This window comes from Eurosta solidaginis, chromosome 4, assembly GCF_040869045.1.
Source record: "Eurosta solidaginis isolate ZX-2024a chromosome 4, ASM4086904v1, whole genome shotgun sequence".
NCBI lineage: Eukaryota > Metazoa > Arthropoda > Insecta > Diptera > Tephritidae > Eurosta > Eurosta solidaginis.
The window spans coordinates 5,978,719-5,997,208 of record NC_090322.1 but is presented as its reverse complement, the minus strand read 5'-3'; the positions used below and the strand labels follow the sequence as shown (position 1 = coordinate 5,997,208).

The 18,490-nt window shown below is 38.7% G+C and overlaps 1 protein-coding gene and 1 long non-coding RNA gene across 6 annotated transcripts in view; both read right to left on the bottom strand.

Moving 5' to 3' along the window:
* Nucleotides 1–18,490, bottom strand: part of LOC137248879 (serine-rich adhesin for platelets-like) — a 157,701-nt gene that overhangs the window by 76,660 nt on the left and 62,551 nt on the right. The gene's annotated exons all lie outside the window — the stretch shown is intronic.
* LOC137248885 (uncharacterized) lies at nt 109–974 on the bottom strand. Of its 2 annotated transcripts, none has more exons than XR_010952204.1 (3): nt 813–974; nt 480–751; nt 109–382 (listed from the first exon to the last, which is right to left on the bottom strand). It is a non-coding gene; the product is annotated as an uncharacterized lncRNA (long non-coding RNA). The 2 variants fall into 2 exon arrangements; XR_010952205.1 differs by having other exon boundaries at nt 488–751.

The window sequence follows — 18,490 nt, the reverse complement described above, 5'->3', positions numbered from 1 at the left end:
TGAATTCGCTTTTATTTTGTAATAAAAAATTTTAAATTAAAGAACTGAAAATGTGAAATTTCATTAAACAAAAATACGATTGCACTGAAATTTGCGTATCAATTTGGCTGTCGAAAATAAACGGCGGGCTTACATTTTTGCGCTGCCCAAATATATCAGCAAGCATATCGAAATTTGGGCATATTTTTTGTATGTATGCTGTCACACTAGACTCGTCACCACTGGCCAACAAACCAGACCCCGTCTTGTTCTTCCAATCGAGAGCAGACACGTACGATGCCTTGAGGTATCTCATTTTGCATTTTAATGACATCCATTCTATTTGTCCTAGACTGCTTGCCATTGATTTTATTCTTGTGTAGAAGCGTTCGGCTGTCGGCTTCTGAAATAGCAAAATATTTGAATATAAGTATTTACATCATTTTGCCAAAGTAGGTAGACCATAGAATCCTAGTAAATGAATCACAAAATCAACGTACATACATACGGCCACAATTATGCACATGTACATATGTATACAACAGACTGTCCCAGCCTGAACGGCGATATTTAGTTCAAACATGTAACAGCAACGCTGGGTCAGTGCAAGTTGGCATAAAATACGCAATAAACAATCACATATAAATATGTAAAGAAATATGCGACACATTGCTCCTGGCCAAGGCTGGTAAATATTGCAGCTAAATTGAAAGTTAGTCGAGCTGGTGGCAGCAATATTGGGCAGGTTAAGTCGACTACCGCATATGTTAAACTTTAAACAGATTACTTTTAGTTATCAGCAATTAATGCACTCAAAACAATTGTATACATACCTCAAAAGACTCCGGCCGGCCTCTAGTTGCGTCAGCAACTGCTTCAATTAAATCCATATTTTCTGATTCTGTCCATCGGTGTGATGGATTTACTCTTCTTCGTTTGGATTTTTGTTTTGTGTTCTGAAATACAATAGATTATATATAAAAATGGAAAAATTACAAAAGAATTGTGTCGTATATATACCGAATGTCGACACACATGTATATACACGATATATTACTTACGTATCAGGATGTTCGTTTACTAATAAAAGCGTTCAAATGTTAGTTAAAATTAGTAGATATAATTAGTAATCATTTTATAGCAAAGGTATTTGTGATTACAGAGTTATGAATTAATATGTGATATTTTATATGAAACCGCACTGCTCGTACTCGTATGACCGCTCTTCGGAGATATTCGTTTACTAGTGACGCCGGTAGAGTCGTGTTGTCAGTGTTGAACTTGTAGGGATGCATTTTAATAGGCGTGACAGCTCGGCTATTCCTGACCTGAATCGTCCTCGATTTCGTAGTCGGATTCAAGTTCAGGGCTATTGCTACACCAAGGTTTTATCTTATCGGAGGAGTAAACGGAGCAAAATTTCTTGTTTGTTATTTGGTAACCTGGGATGTCTTCCAATAAATAGCGATCATTTCCCAGGGCTTTTCGAACTATGTATGGCCCACGGTATTTAGGCTCAAGCTTTCTTGATTCAGCCGTCGAAGGTGGTTCATTCTCTATTACAACTAGGTCTTCTTCGGTGTATATTTTTGGCTTTTTATGTCGTTGATCGAAACGTTTCTTCCATTTCTCACGTTCGTTGACAATGTTGACTTCGGCTTGATTGCGTTTTTCTAAAGCAGTCAACTTTGATGGCTCTTCGTCGATATCACTATGTATGGCGGCAAGTAATTCGTTAGATACGACGTCTCGGAGTTTAAAATCGAAGACAAGTTCGTTTGGACTAAAACCTGTCGTAGCATTTTTACGCGAATTAACTGACCATTGGAGATCTCTCAATTGCAGATCCCAGTCTTTCGGATTTTCGGTGGTAGTTCGCAGAAATGTTAGAATACATTGGTTCGCGCGCTCAACCTGACCATTTGCACGAGGTGTGCGAACAGCAGTTTTTGTGTGTTTAATGTTATTTTCATTGCAAAAATCTTCAAAGGCTTTCGAAGTAAAAGATGTTCCTCTATCGGTTACGATGTGCGATGGAAGACCAAAATACGATGACATTTCGTTAAGGGACTTAAGAACGTGCAATGTTTTAGTATCGCGAGCGGGCTTTACAACAAGAAATTTACTAAATGCATCAGAAATAGCAATTACGTAGCTATTTCCTCGCTTGCTGCGAATAAAGGGACCTAGGTGATCTATATGAATACGATAGAACGGAATTGGCTTAATAGCGTCGATATAGAGGCTGCCTTCGCTTTTGTCAGTACGTTGTCTTTGATAGCAGCATTTTATACAAGCAGCTATATAGCTCTTTACGTACCTTCTCATATTTGGAAACCAGTACGTCTGTTGAATGCGTTCGAGCGTTTTTTCAAGAGCGGGATGACCTGTCTGATCATGGCATAATTGAACAATGCGCCAGCGTACACCTTTGGGTACAACAAATTTTGCACCACCAGGTTGTTTTCTATACAAACGGTTGTTACGTAGTTGATATTCTGATTTTATTGCTTGTGTTTGCGATGACTTTACTGTACCATTTAAATTATTTATGTGTTGTCGTAGTTTTTCGTCCTGCATTTGCATCGTAAGGAGCCAATCATTCATGTCGATATTTACGTTCAATACGAATCCAGCTGGCTCAACCTCCCTAGCAGGTTGGTCAGGCATTCGGCTCAATGCATCAACATGTTGTAACCTACTACCTTGACGATGTACGCATTCAAAATCGTACTCGAGTAATTTTAGCCACCAGCGTGCTATTTTGGACTTAAGTTCTTTATTCTGCTTTACTTGCGCGATTGCAGAGCAGTCTGTTACAAGACGAAATGGTTTTCCTAGTAGGTATATGCGAAAACGTTGTAGTGTTTCCACAACAGCGAGAACTTCGAGCTCGTAGCTGTGGTATCGAGTTTCGGTATCGGTGCAATGACGACTATAATAAAATACGGGCCGCAATTCACCCCCATCGGTTGATTGTAGAAGTACTCCTGCTAACCCAACACTACTTGCGTCGGTATGTACTTCATGTTGGGCATTGTAGTCATATAACACCAGGATTGGTTCATTCGTTAGTAGGGAAATTAATGTTTCGAAAGCATGCTGTTGCTCAGGACCCCAAGTAAATTTGTCCTGATTATTTTTAGTTAGTAAAATGCAGAGTGGTTTCGACAAAATTGAATAGTCCTTTACGAATTTTCGAAAGAAACCCGTGAGACCTAAAAATCTTCTTACCTCCGTTACATTGGTAGGCCGTTGAAAATTCTTTATGGCGTTGACCTTATGTAGTCCCGGTGTAATGCCGTTCTCGTTAATGCCGTGTCCAAGGTACTCAATCTCTGTTGCCAGGAACTTACACTTATCAGGGCGTAGTGTAAGTCCTGCTTCTTTTAAAAGTTTTAGGAACCGCTCTAAACGTAGCAGTCCTTCACATACAGTTTTACTTGGTATTACGATGTCGTCTAAATATATTACAACTTCGCCCGAATTCATTTTAGCCGCGATTTTATTCATTATAAACTGGAAAGTCGCCGGCGCGTTTACGAGACCGAAAGGCATACGGTTAAACTCGAAGTGTCCATCTGACGTTACGAACGCGGTATATTGTTTTGACGGCTCATCGATTTCTATCTGATGATAGCCCATACGGAGGTCGAGAGTACTAAAATACCGGTTACCCGCGAGTTGCGCAAACTGTTCCTCCATGTTCGGCATGGGGAATGGTTGTTTCACTGTGTTTTTGTTAAGGCAACGGTAATCTATGCAGAGTCTATGCTCTTTGTTCTTTTTCTCCACTAAAACAACTGGAGACGAAAACGAAGATTCGCTCGGACGAATTATATTATTTTCTAACAACTCCGAAATTATTTGCGATATTATCGGACGTTTAGCAAACGGAACTCGATATGGTTTTAACTGAATCGGCGTATCATTCTTTAGAACAATTTTCATTTTTGAAACCCCGCATTTTCCAATATTTTCGATATTACTTGCAAACACTCCTCTGTACTCGTTTAGTACGTTTTCGAATTGTTGATTCTCTTTTTCATTTAACCCGTGTGGACTAGTTATGTTACGAACTTGCTCGATACGACATTCATCGTTTTCAATTATTAAACGCGTACTCGAACCGCACAGTACATCCTTCCCGAGGAGTACGTTTTCCGAAATTAGCTCGTCACTAATAACCACTAGATTTGCTTCAAATGCGTGATCATCAATCTTTAACAATACATTCATTACGCAAGTGGAAATGTATTCTCCACCACCAAAACCTCGTAGCACTGTTATTACGTTTTTGAGTGTTCCTATACGGTTAGCAAATGTTTTTCGTACTAGCGTACGGGTACTACCTGGGTCGACGAAACCATTTGTGGCATGACCATTTACGCTTATATTCTTCACGATACCATCGTTATTTTTTTTTACATTTTTATAAACAACCGGAGCTTCTATTGTGTTTACGATATCTTTCTTTTGGACCAGACACTCTTCACTTCTATGTGTCGTGCGTTGACACTTTGAACACCTTTGTTTTTTCTGTGGCTCTGTACAATTAATAGCTAAGTGACCGAATTTAGCACAATTATAGCACTTTAGATTATTTGTTGCACGCGGGATTTGTTTATTGTTAGACGAATCGACGGATTCTTTCACAACTACTGGTTGCGATTTTGTTGTGGAATAACTTATTTTTGGTTTATATGCACTTTGTTGTACGTCGTTATAAACATTGTAACTCATTATGTCCTTCAACAAATCTTGACACCGCGTATATTCGTTCGATATTTTGCGTTTAAGATCGTTATCGTTTACACCATTTATAATGTGTCGCGCAATACTAGATTCTGTTAACCCACCTTTATTTCCGAGTGCTAACATTTTATAAAAGTATTCAACCGGCGATTCGTTTTGGTGACGTTTTGTTCGCGAGAGTTTTATATGCGAATCCGCTTCATTAATAGTACACGGAAAATCTGTTAAGAATTTGTTTACAAACTGTGGCCAATTTACAAACGCGCACTGTAGTGAATCGATCCATAATTTTGCGGCACCACGCATTTTTTGTTGCACAGCAAAAATTATGGCACTTTCTTGCCAATTATAGGCATTTTTCAGCATTTCAACACGTTTAACGAATTGTATTGAATTTAAAGATGTTTCGCTTGTTGGGTTATAATCAGGTAATAGCTCAACAATATCTTTGATCTTATAAGAAGAATATTCGGAATACAATGGGATTGGAACACTATTTGCATGAAAAACATTGCTTCCAATTGGAATTTGTTGAAACGGTGCAGTTGGTATCTCTGCCCTCTGCCACTGCGGCATGAAATTGCCACTTACATACGTTGTTGTTGTTGTTGGTTGCATATTTGTATTACACGTATACACGGGTGTAACGGGTGATGACGATATTGTCGGCTCGAAATTTTGCGTACGCGAATTCACTCGCGCATTTACATTTGTTGTTGTTTGTTTATTTACTAGGCGCTCAATAGTTTTCTCGAGCGCAGATATACGTTCTACCATAGTGACTTCGTCCGCTTCACTTTCATATTCGCTAAGATTATTTTCTTCATTTATATTTAAACCAGGCATGCTTAACGAACGAAACGATATCATTTCGTTACGATAATCAACGCTAATAAACGAAACGAAGTCACTTCGTTTCGTTTATTAACGTTAAGATCGTCAAATTAACGTTAATTTGTCGTTCTTAACGTTAATAAACGAAACGAAATGACTTCGTTTCGTTTATTAACGTTGATTATCGTAACGAAATGATATCGTTTCGTTCGTTAAGCATGCCTGATTTAAACGTTGCAGGAGTTGGTTTTTCGTGCCAGAAGTTGGCAAACCAGCGTCCTTGCATTTCTTTCGCAATTCTTTTAAAGTGATATTTATTTTCGACATTTTGTTTTGATTGCTTTATTCGATGTTAGTTGTATACACGACAACACAAATGTACGAGCGATTAGTAATGACACACGTGCGAGTACGAGATAGATATAGACACGGTTTTTGAAACGTTAGCGAATGCGTATAATGAAACACAAACCAAATATAAAACGAAAATACAAAGGGATGCGACAATTGATGTATGTATGCACGAATTGCAAAACTACCAATTCGAATTTTTCCGTTGAGCGCAGCTACAAAGCGTATGTCGCTGGAGCCCTAAAATTTGCCGGAGTCTCACAAAATGTGTGGTTATGTTTCGTGTTAAAACGTTTGACAATGAAACTTTCTATTTCACGCGTTTTCACAATTAAACCCGTTTGGTTATTTAGTTTTGATAACGCTTGTTGCAGTTTTACATTTCATTAATATTTTAAATTAATAACTTCACAAATTTTCGCACTGTTCGTAGGCGTAGTTCAATCTTACTTCTGAACTGTCGTATATATACCGAATGTCGACACACATGTATATACACGATATATTACTTACGTATCAGGATGTTCGTTTACTAATAAAAGCGTTCAAATGTTAGTTAAAATTAGTAGATATAATTAGTAATCATTTTATAGCAAAGGTATTTGTGATTACAGAGTTATGAATTAATATGTGATATTTTATATGAAACCGCACTGCTCGTACTCGTATGACCGCTCTTCGGAGATATTCGTTTACTAGTGACGCCGGTAGAGTCGTGTTGTCAGTGTTGAACTTGTAGGGATGCATTTTAATAGGCGTGACAATTGTTTATTTTACCTCCTCCATTGCTTGAATTAACTTTTTAGCAAACGCAAATAGTTTTTATCAGCTGTTATGTCTGCAAGGTTGCATTCCTTTGAGTTTATCACGTTTACACGGTAAAATGTGCGCGTAAATTTATACAAATTGTGTAAATGATTTTTCATACAAAATTTGACAGCTCGTGCGTAAACTAGATAAATTTATACGTTTACACACTTTATAAGGCATTTATACGGTTACATGAGTCCCCCTTATATCTAATTGAATTGACTGGAGTTCAACCTTGTCCCGTTGGTCGATAACACATAGTTTTACTGCTAATCTTAATTAAAGGGCCAATTAATGGTGACTTATAACCATAAAACCATAACCAGATAAAACAGCTGATCGAACCTACCTTATGGAAATCAATGTAATCGATTAATGGTGCCATACCATAACGCTAACGCCATAACCATACCATAGCCAACCAATTGGTTTTTGGTTTCTCGTCATATCCATAACCTAAAAATATTTGGGTTGACTTTTAACTTTTTGTAAATTTTATTCATTGTTTTAGATACGTTATGACTAAGAGACTTATTGTTTGTGGAATATGTTTGTAATTTTTTGCGTTTTCTTCATTTTTATGAAATTTTCATGATTTTTAGGTTAAGGCACCATTAATCGATCACATTGGAGACGGATATGGATATGGGTATGGTTACGACTATGGCGTTAGGGTTAAGGAAGTTTAATTAGCCCTTTAAGCGTCCAAGGTGTCAGAGTAAAATCTAGTCAACTTTAACTGTAGTTTAAGCGTGCACTGAAAAACCATGCCTTTGTGTCGATCGGCGTTAACCGGAAATGATGTAAAGCGGGGCACAACCAAGGAAATTGGTTTAAGCAACTTGTTTATGTGTAGGAACAATTCTAAAACTGTTTGCAAACTTCACTCGCGCAAATTTCAAAATCCCGCGAAGTGAGTTGAATTCTTCCGTTTTCCCTCATTCGGACGGGAAAATTCCCTCATGTTTTCCGATACAGACCGACGCTATATCAAAAATATTGTTTTTATTCTCCGAGTCCTAGCATTTCACATGCTTAATGATTTGAGATGATTTTCTACTGGAATCAGTCCGTTTCCAAATTCTTTCATTTAAATATCAAAAAAAAAAAAAAAAATGTTGTTCAACTGACAAACAAAAAAGCATGAATTTTGAAAAATACCACTTTTTGTTTAGTAAGCTTGCGGAAATTTCGTTTAGCAAATTTTTCATTGAAAAACAAAACGGCGGAAATCCCTCGATTCTAGAGATTCCGATACTTTTTCCTAGACCATCCCTAGGTTGTAAAAACACGAAATAACAAAAAATCGTTAAAAAGCTTAAACAAGTTGACCGACCACTTGGCATTGATGCGATGCATTCAAGCATAGCAATTCACTTCTGACATCAATGTAAAGGATTGGTTTGCCTCATCCACTGCTGAGTCGTGGTCATGGAGATGAGTGACGCAAAAAAAAAATATCACATTAAACTAGAAACAAATACACTTTAATAGAATTAGTATTTCAATAATTAAAATGTATATATTTTACCTTCACCTTTACAACCGTTAGTTGGGAGCACTGCCAAGGTGAACACACAAAGTACACACTCTTGCATTAAGTAAAATAACCGCATTAGCCACCAGGAAGTGGACAAAGCACGTACCGGTAATAACTTTCCCCAACGTCACAATGCGTTTAGCAGTAATAAAAAAAAATAAAGACATTAAAAAGAAAAAAATAAAAGAAAATTACAAGAAGAAAATTACAAAAAAACTTGACTCAATAAATTATAAGAAATGCAACGACGCAAGCATTTATCGCGAGTTAATATGTATTTCTAAAATTTACATTGCGCACATCCGCAGTAAGACTTTGCGGTTGTAATAATTTTTTCAAACTTACACACAGAATTCATGCGGTAATCTCGCAACCCGTTTAACTGCATCTTCAATATTCGCGCCATTGGCATGTTCAAATCAAGTCAAGCGTATTTATTGAGTGAATAATAAAAGCTCAGCAATTGAGTAACAATCTATCTGTTTGCTCATGGGAGTATTGATTTTGGACGCTATCGGCGCGCTGACAAATGACGCAAAACCATTGTTGCTTTTTATTGTTCTACAGTGCAAGTATCTGTAATTGCAGAGATGCCATTTAATTACAGTAAAACATAAACAAAAGCAGTATTTCTCTTAAAAAAACCGGGCTGTTCAAAAATTAATAAATTTTGAATTAAAATTTTTCTCAGTGCTACAATTTTTTAGAAAAATTTGTTGTTGTCAATTTTTAGTGTAGATTTGAGTATCATACCGAAGTGCCTTGGCTTCATATGGAAGTGCTTTTTCTTTGCACATTCGTATGAAATTCAAGCATTTTCATATGTATCGAATTTATATGTGAGGGCATATGGGAATGCTATGAAGTTTCTTTTTATATACATATTCAAAGTGTGAATTTGTATTTGTGCCTATTCTTCAGGGCAAAACAAAAACAAAAGTGTATGGGGGTTGAGCAGCTCTGTTAAAAATTCCGATTTTTAGAGCGCGTAGGAAGTGATTTCGGTTGCAATGAAAAACGCGCAGCTGCCGCGTCTTCTTGTAATAGTGCTTCGCTTCATCTCATACTTTATTGCTTTTTCTTCTTTTTTACGAATTATAACATTTTTTAGGTTAAGGCACCAATAGCCGATGCCAATGGTCATGGATAAGTTAAAATATGGTTTTGACTATGGCGTTATAACTATGTAAATTTTGCCAGGGTCGTAATATTTGATGACTTGGCAGCCCTGTCCTTAAGTGAAAGTATACATCGGTATTATCTCCCAATACAAATAAATTGTTTTCAAAATTTACCGCTATACATATGGGATAATCGCTCTCTTTATCATTTCGGCTTGTATTTGGTATGTTTGGTACGTGGCGGCTGCCGTGTTGTGGTGATAGCGTGATCCGCCTACCACAACGAAGATCCTGGGTTCAAGTCCCGGGCAAAGCAACATCAAAAATTTGGAAAAAAGTTGTTTCAACTAGAAAAACGGTTTTCTAATGGAAGTCGCCCTTCGGCAGTGGTTTGGCAAACACTCGCGAGTGTGTTTCTGCTATGAAAAGCTTCTCAGTGAAAGTTCATCTGCCTTGCAGTTGCCGTTCGGTGTCGGCATAAAACATGTAGGTCTCATACCGCCTATTTGTAGGTATGCATATTGGAAGAGAAGCTCGGCCTGAAATCTCTTCGGAGGTTATCGCGCCTAGTATTTAGTTTTATTAATTTATTTGGTATGTTTTCTATTGTTCGCTAGTTCTTTGTTTACTTTCTCTTTCGATTTATTTTCTATTTGAATTTTATAATAAAGATATTTTTCTGGGTTATTTATATTCAATTCCTTTTGAATCAAGGTAAATAAAAAAAAACAGTTTGAAGACAAAGTGGCAGCACGCCATAAAGCTGTTTGGACTGTGTGTCGGCCTCATGTGAACCGGTGCAATTGCAGTTTTATTGCCGGGGCGTTTGCTTAAATTTTTTTGTTTTAAATGGCAGCAGAATCAAAAATTAGCCACATCTAAAGCTTCTACCCAATTATGACAAACAATGTTGCAGTTTTATTTTTTTTTTTTATTGCTGCGAAAAATTTAGTTTAGATATTACAGCAAATCATAAATTCGCGGTGAACTATTTTTTTCGATTTTGCGCAACAAATTTGCATGCATTTGCACAATTTCAAAAAACCATTTAATTTACTTGTTCCCGTGCCTTTTATTTTATTTTGTATATATTTTAATTGCAAGGCATTTGATGATCTACTCGTCTGTCAGCTAAAATGACACTCAAATGAGGTTTAGAAATTTATATGCAATCAAAAATTGTTGCAGTTGAAATTGCAATAGTAGCCAAGTAGGTCAATTAATTTATGAAGTTTTCAACAAATCTACATCATTTCTCACACACATTTATATGTGTAAGTATTTGTGGTTGCATTTGTAATATTACATTTATACTGGCCTCAAAGGCATAGTTCCAAATTTGTAACTTGAAAGCGTTTACAATAAACTCTTTCGCTTTAACTTAGGGCCTCATTCTCTATTACGAAACGAACGTTTGTTTCGCCTCAGAGACGAATCTCGAGTGTATTTGTACTATGTTAAACGATGCCAACATATCATTTGACAAATGCTTTCGCCTTTCTGATTGACATAAAGTAAGAAACGTAAAGGCCGAACGAAAATGATAGAGAATATCATTGCTAGACGAAATCGTTTGAAGGCGAATCGTTCGTATGAGCTATCGTTCGCAATACAGAATGAAGCCCTTAATCTGCGCTGCGAGTTTCCAGTGCCAGGACACTGATCCATCGTAAGAAAATGCACTGCGTAATTGATTAAAATCAATATTACGATAGTCTTTTTTAAATACAAAGCAGGTTCTGGCAGGTTTGTCAGTTTCACTTTAAAAAATTGTGGAGACTGCATTTTATAACAGTACTAAGATTATGATACGTCTTTTAACCAATATGTTCCTACGAGGTTTCTTTTGTAGAGTGGATCGCATTTGCAGGCCAAACGTGATGAAATGCGAACAAATGAATCATTTAAAATTACGAACTTGGTGCAGTGTAAATATACTTTAAAACTATACATATCTGTGGCAATTTGAAAAAAAAAACAACCTAATTCGAGTTAGGATAATGGCGATACATAGATCTTTATCTGAAAAGCTAGCCACAATTCACCATTGTAACTTCCTATATTTTTTAGCAGCCATTTGGCGTTAGGGCTATGAGTAAGTAACACAGGGGGATCTGCAACGGATTTCTGTTATGAAGCCAGAATATCACTTTTATCCAACTCGAATTAGGTTGTTTTTTCAAATTGCCACAGATATGTAACTCTAATGATATTTTCATATGCATTTATTTATAAATTTCTGTTTGCCTTTATTCAATTAATGTTATAATTCTTGGGAACATTGATTCATGTAACACGTTTTTCAAGGAACTTAGTTCCTATAAACAAACATACATGCATACTTTCATTTAAGCCAGTGAAAAAACACGTCATGATATTACTTGCTTGGAGAACAAAGTCATAAAAGTAATAACATAAAACAAAGTTCAAATATTTGTGAGTACTAATTAATTTGTTTAATTTACTGTGACTGAAATCCAGAGTTTAATGAGTTCAACCAACAAAAATAAATACGAGTAAATTAACGATGACAAATGATTTTGAGGTGTTGAATGTATCGACGTTGGATAACTTTTATGAGATGACACAAATTTAGGAAGTATGACTGGGTAGTTAGGACTAATTGAAATCAAAGCGAGTGTTCTAGGTAGAAAAGAAAATGGATTATTCATACAAAATGATGTTAAAAATAAAATAATCAAGCGCTTAATTATTAATCAAATTAAGTTTGTTCCATTGGTTCAAATTCTATTTACACTTTTTATTTTAAAGTCAATCAACAAACCATAAATAATTGCTACATGACCCAGATCACATCAGCAATTTATAATAAACATGCAAATGTACAATTTAACTGTAAATTTGCAATTCCCATATGCCTTTGACACTTGTCATGCCTAACAAATTGCAGCATCTGGATGCGCTATAAGCGCTTATTAATAATATAGCAAGTATATTTATATATTTGCATACATGGCAAAGAGTGTTCGACCTTATACCACAAAATATATATATATATATATATATATATATTGTCACGGATATTACCATCACTAAGTTATCCCATCACTAAAGCTGGAGTCATTGGTGCCGTATGTCGTATCGCTGTATCCGTATCCCTACCGTAATGAGCTGTTTATCGTTACGACGGTAAACCAAAACCCAATTGGTTGGCTACGATACGGTTACGACTTTAGCGGCACCAATAATCGATTGCATTGATTCTCATAAGGTTGGTCGAATCAGCTGTTAAAAGGTTACCGATACGGTTACCGATAAAGCACCAATGTCTCCAGCTTAAGGCGATGCTAAGGCCATGCCAAGCAGTATTTACGTTAATAATCAAATCAAGTATACACATATATAAGAGATGTCACACACAGATGCATTTACTTATACGCCTATGTGCGCGCGAGAGACTGTAAACTACAAACATTCACATCAATAATTCAATCTTTATGTATCTACCAGGGATGCACCTTAACGTTAAGCTAATCGTTTATCAAAAAATTTCCACCGTTTCCGTTGAAACACTTCGAAATATTATCGATAAAGAAATTATCAAGATAAATTGTATCTCGTTTTTAACCGAAACGAAAAGCTTTCGTTAACGTTAAAAACGTTAACAAAAACGTGATACTTTATGTTTGAATTGTGCTGGCAATGCTATAGCCATGGTGAAGCCGTAAGGTGGCAACAACGAGCGCACATACACACACAAACTCCATGTAATTTGTTTGTGTAATTCGTTGGTGGTAATGTCAAAAATACTCTGAGAAATGTTCGTACTGTCAAAATTCATGAGAAAAGTTGCGATCAGCCTGGCTAATGCTTTCACCTTTAATGACTCCGCCATCAATCAGCTTTGCCAGCATAGTTTGAAATTAATAATCAACATAAACGATTTGATTTCGTTTTGATATGGCAGAAAACGAAACGAAATCACTTCGTTAATTTGACGATCTTAACGTTAATAAACGAAACGAAATGACTTCGTTTCGTTTATTAACGTTGATTATCGTAACGAAATGATATCGTTTCGTTGGTTAAGCATGCCTGGTATCTACATAAACGAATAAATAATTGCGTCTACACATATGTACGTATACGAGCAGCGGAGCGGCAATGCACAAACACATGCATATATCTTATCTCAGTGGTCACAAGAGAGGGCAATAATTTGTGAACGTAGTTGTGGCTGGCGATTTTGTAGCCGAAACAACTAGTAAGTTCTGGAAATCGAAGAGCCTAGAAGTATGCAGCGTAAACTATAAAAGCGGGGCAAGCGAGTAAGAAGTAATTCAGTTTGAGTTGAGCTATCAATCAGTTTGCTTAAGCACGCGATCTGGCGGCCAATAGTAGAGTTTCATTTGAGTTATTAATCAGTTTGGTTATTAAGCCAGCGAGTAGCAAAGTATAAGTGTTATTGTGAAGTACTTTAATAAAGGCCATTTTTCTATCATTCAATATTGGAGTTATTTATTCAACAGTTTAGTGATTCGAACTTAGCAGAGGATTGCAAATAAGAGGATTTGCAGCAAATTCGTTACAATTGGTGTCAGAAGAGGAATTGTTGAATAAATTCCAGAAGACAACAAGGATATGGCAAAGTTCAGTGAATTAAAGATCCAGCAACTGAAGAAGGAGTTGGAGAGCCGTGGATTGAATACAAGCGGCGTTAAACTCGAACTTCAGGCACGGCTACGAGAGGCAATGGAAGCAGAAGGAATTGATGTGGAAGAGTATGTCTTTCACCTTGATGGCGAGGAGACAACAAAAATTGAAGAGAAAAACGAAACATCGCAGACGGTTACCAGCACAGACTTGAACATGATTTTGGCTGCAATATCTGCTCAAACATCGACAGTGGCTTCTCAACTGGAATCGCAAAAGACAGATATAACATCTCAACTGGCATCTCAACTAGAAGAACAGAAAACGTATATGTCATCACAGATGGAATCCCAAGAGACACGAATAACATCGAAGATTGAAGCACAAGAAACACGACAAAATGTCGACACAAATTTCTTCCCAACTGGAATCGCAGGAAACCCGTATAACATTAAAGATGGAAGAACAAGAGGAGCGCTTATCATTGCAGGTGGCACAAATGTCTTCACAGTTAGAAGCACAGGAAGCAAGGGTAACATCAAAGCTGGAAGCGCAGGATGCAAAAATCGCTCAATTTCAGGCAGAAGTCGATGATTTGAAGGGTCGTATGGAGCAGTTACAATTAAATCGTCCAGCAGTTTCAGCGAGTAATCCAAAGGTAAAAACACCATCCTTTGACGGTCCTGTTCCTTTCCAGGTCTTTAAGCTACAGTTTGAGAAGACCGCAGCAGTGAACAACTGGAATGCGGAAGATAAAGTTGCTGCACTGTTCGTGGCATTGAAAGGGCCTGCAGCGGAAATCTTACAGACGATTCCAGAGTACGAACGGAACAGTTATGAAACATTGATGGCTGCTGTAGAACGACGTTATGGAAGCGAGCATAGGAAACAGATATTCCAAATTGAGTTGCAAAACCGCTACCAAAAAGCAAATGAGACATTGCAGGAGTTTGCTTCAGATATTGAAAGATTGGCTCATCTTGCAAATGCGGACGCACCCGTGGAATACACTGAAAGGGTAAAAATCCAGAGCTTCATAAATGGCATACGAGATGTAGAAACGAAGCGGGCTACATATGCGAATCCAAAACTAACGTTTGCTGAAACGGTATCCCATGCATTGACCCAGGAAACGGCGTCATTATTGAGTAAACCAGCATACAAAGCTCATCGTGTGGAAGTAGAAAGGCCGGAGTGGGTAGATACAATTTTGGAAGCTCTGAAGGGATCACAACAGAAAAATGCCGGAGTTATGAAATGTTTCAAGTGCGGTAACCCAGGTCACATTGCACGTCATTGCAGTAGCAATTCCAATAGTTCCAACAATGTGGGTGGCCGTAAACGCAGAGCTGAAGGAGACGAGCAAATCTCCCCCCAGCGGGTTAGGGGGTCAGAATATACCCGCGGTAGGTATGCCTGTTGTAAGAGGCGACTAAAATGCCAGATTCAAGGGGCTGTGTAGCGCAACCCTTCAGGTTGCCAGCGCAATATATAGCTTCTCCAAACCCAATTGTCAACCTCACCTATCCGCGGCGAATCCTGTTTCCCTAACAGACGAGGCTCTGGCGACCCCAAGCTCCTCAAGGAACTTGGGGTGGGGAGGGAGGGATGGCCTGAAGGTTTAACGTGGCCACATAAATCGTTCCCAAGATGGTCGGGCTAGCACTTTAATGATGCTGTGTTACCGGAGCGTACCGGATCTGTATCCGGAAAAGGACCATCACATCGATAACACTCCCCAAAGCCTTCGGGGAGCAACCTTATCGCTACAACAACAACAACAACACGATCAAATCTCCAAATCCACTCAATCGTTAAACTAAAGCGAGTCAGCCGCAAGGGGCGACAGCTGGCTCCCTCAATTGAATGCCCCATAATCTCTATCTCGCAAATTGGAAGAAGGTCAAGCAATCTTACTGTTGGAGGACATGTGGACGGAAAGGAACGGTTACTGACTGTAGATACGGGTGCATCTCATTCCATCATTCGAGCGGATTTAGTCAACAAGAAGATAAGACCATTGCTTGGAGCAAGATTACGTACAGCCACGGGAGAGGACACCCAGGTAATTGGAGAAGTAGAATGTGAAGTAGCAATTGGGAACGTCACGGAACTTCAAGTGGCAGGTATTGTTGATGAAATCATAATTGGAGTGGACTTCTTAATCAACCAAGGCATCAAGATCGGTATGCAAAGCAAGACGATGCGATATAAGAACATGGATGTGCCACTTAATTTCGGCTACGAGAGAGGCTACAGCAGTAAACGAGTGCTGGTGGAAGAGAGTCAGCAAATACCACCAAAATCAGAAGCAGTCATCTGGGCAAAGGTAGATGGATATTGTGGGACAAACAAATTGTGGGTTGTCGAAGCAGCAAATAAATCAGCACTGAACATACTTGTAGGAAAAACCCTGGCTATGACAAAACAAGATGGACGTATTCCGGTAAGAGTACTCAATGAGTTCAAGTCACCATTCAATTTGACCAAAGGAGCTATTTTGGGAAGATGCCAAGAGGCCGAAGTAGTTATTAACTGTGAACAGCTCCAGGAATACGTTTCATCTAGTAATACTGATCTTTCAAATGATATCACGGCATGGACGCATGGGCTAGAGGACCCCTATCAGAGTAAGGCAAAACAACTGCTCCTAAAGTACGCGAACATATTTGACCAGGATGATTCTAAACCAGGCCGCACCAACGTTGTGAAACACCAAATTGACACTGGAGATGCGAGGCCGATCCGTCAAGCTCCACGTAGTGTTCCACTGGCGAAGCGGGAAGTTGTGAGTCAAATCATTCAAGAAATGAGCGACAGCGGCGTCATCGAACCATCAGCTAGTCCATGGAGCTCACCGGTAGTACTTGTAAAAAAGAAGGATGGAAAAATGAGGTTTTGCGTGGACTACCGGAAGTTGAATGACGTAACCAAAAAGGATAGCTACCCATTGCCAAGAATTGACGACACTCTGGACTCGCTATCTGGTACGAAATGGTTTTCCACGCTGGACTTGAAAAGCGGCTACTGGCAAGTGGAGGTGAAGGAGGAAGATAAAGAGAAAACAGCCTTCAGTGTCGGTGATGGTCTTTGGCAATTTACAGTGATGCCTTTTGGACTTTGTAATGCACCAGCTACTTTTGAGAGACTCATGGACCAGGTACTGAAAGGACTACATTGGAAAACATGCTTGGTGTACCTGGACGACATCATCGTATTGGGCAAGAACTTTGATGAACATCTTAAGAACTTGGAGGAAGTTTTCCAGAGAATAGCTGGCGCTGGTCTGAAGTTAAGTCCCAAAAAGTGTGCGCTGTTTAAAAAGGAAGTCAATTATTTGGGTCACAAGGTAACGACAGAGGGCATCTGCACTGCGAACGAAAAAATAGAGGCTGTAAAGGATTGGCCAAGACCACAGAACCTACATGAATTGAGAAGTTTTCTTGGGCTGTGCACATATTACCGCCGATTTGTACCAAATTTTTCCAGCGTAGCCCATAGCCTCCATGAGCTTACAAGAAAAAACAAAGCTTTTGAATGGAAGAAGGAGCAAGAAGTGGCTTTCCAAACATTGAAGGAGCGTTTGTGCACTGCCCCAATGTTAGCATATCCGATTCCAGGAGCAACATTTATTCTGGATACAGATGCGAGTGGATATGCTATAGGAGGCGTTTTATCACAACTGGTCGATGGACAGGAGAAGGTAGTTGCATATTACAACCGTTCGATTGGAAAACCAGAGAGGAACTACTGTGTTACGCGGAGAGAGCTGTTGGCATTGGTAGACTGCATTAAACATTTTCACAAATACCTCTACGGCCAGCGATTCCGTGTCAGGACAGATCACGCAGCGTTGAAATCGCTTCTGCAGTTCCGTAATCCGGAAGGACAATTGGCACGGTGGATCGAGCGACTACAAAGCTACGACTTTTCCATTGAGCATCGAAAAGGTAGTACCCATGGAAATGCTGATGCAATGTCACGAAGACCATGTAGTTTGGAATGCAAGCACTGTTCAAAAGCCGAGGCTAAAGAAGACATTATAGATGTCCGGCTAATGAATATAACATGTACAGATGAATGGGACAAGGAACAGCTAAGAAAGTGCCAGCTAGAAGATGCAGATCTGTCACGTGTTATGCAAGGGCTCGAACGAAATGAAAGACCAAACAGAGAAGAGATGTCAGCAGAGAGTCCCATTGCGAAGTCATATTGGGCACAGTGGAACAGTTTAGAATTGATATCCGGTTGCCTTCATCGACTATGGGAGAGTGAGGATGGTAAATACAAGAATAAACTGATAGTTGTTCCCAGAAAGAGGATTCCTGACGTGCTCAGCGAGCTGCATAATGGTCCAAGCGGAGGTCATCTTGGAATCACGAAGACGCTCGAGAAGATTAAACAGAGATTCTATTGGGTTGGTTGCCGTCAGTCGGTCACTGAGTGGATTGCGAACTGCGAGGTTTGCAGCAGAGCGAAAGGGCCC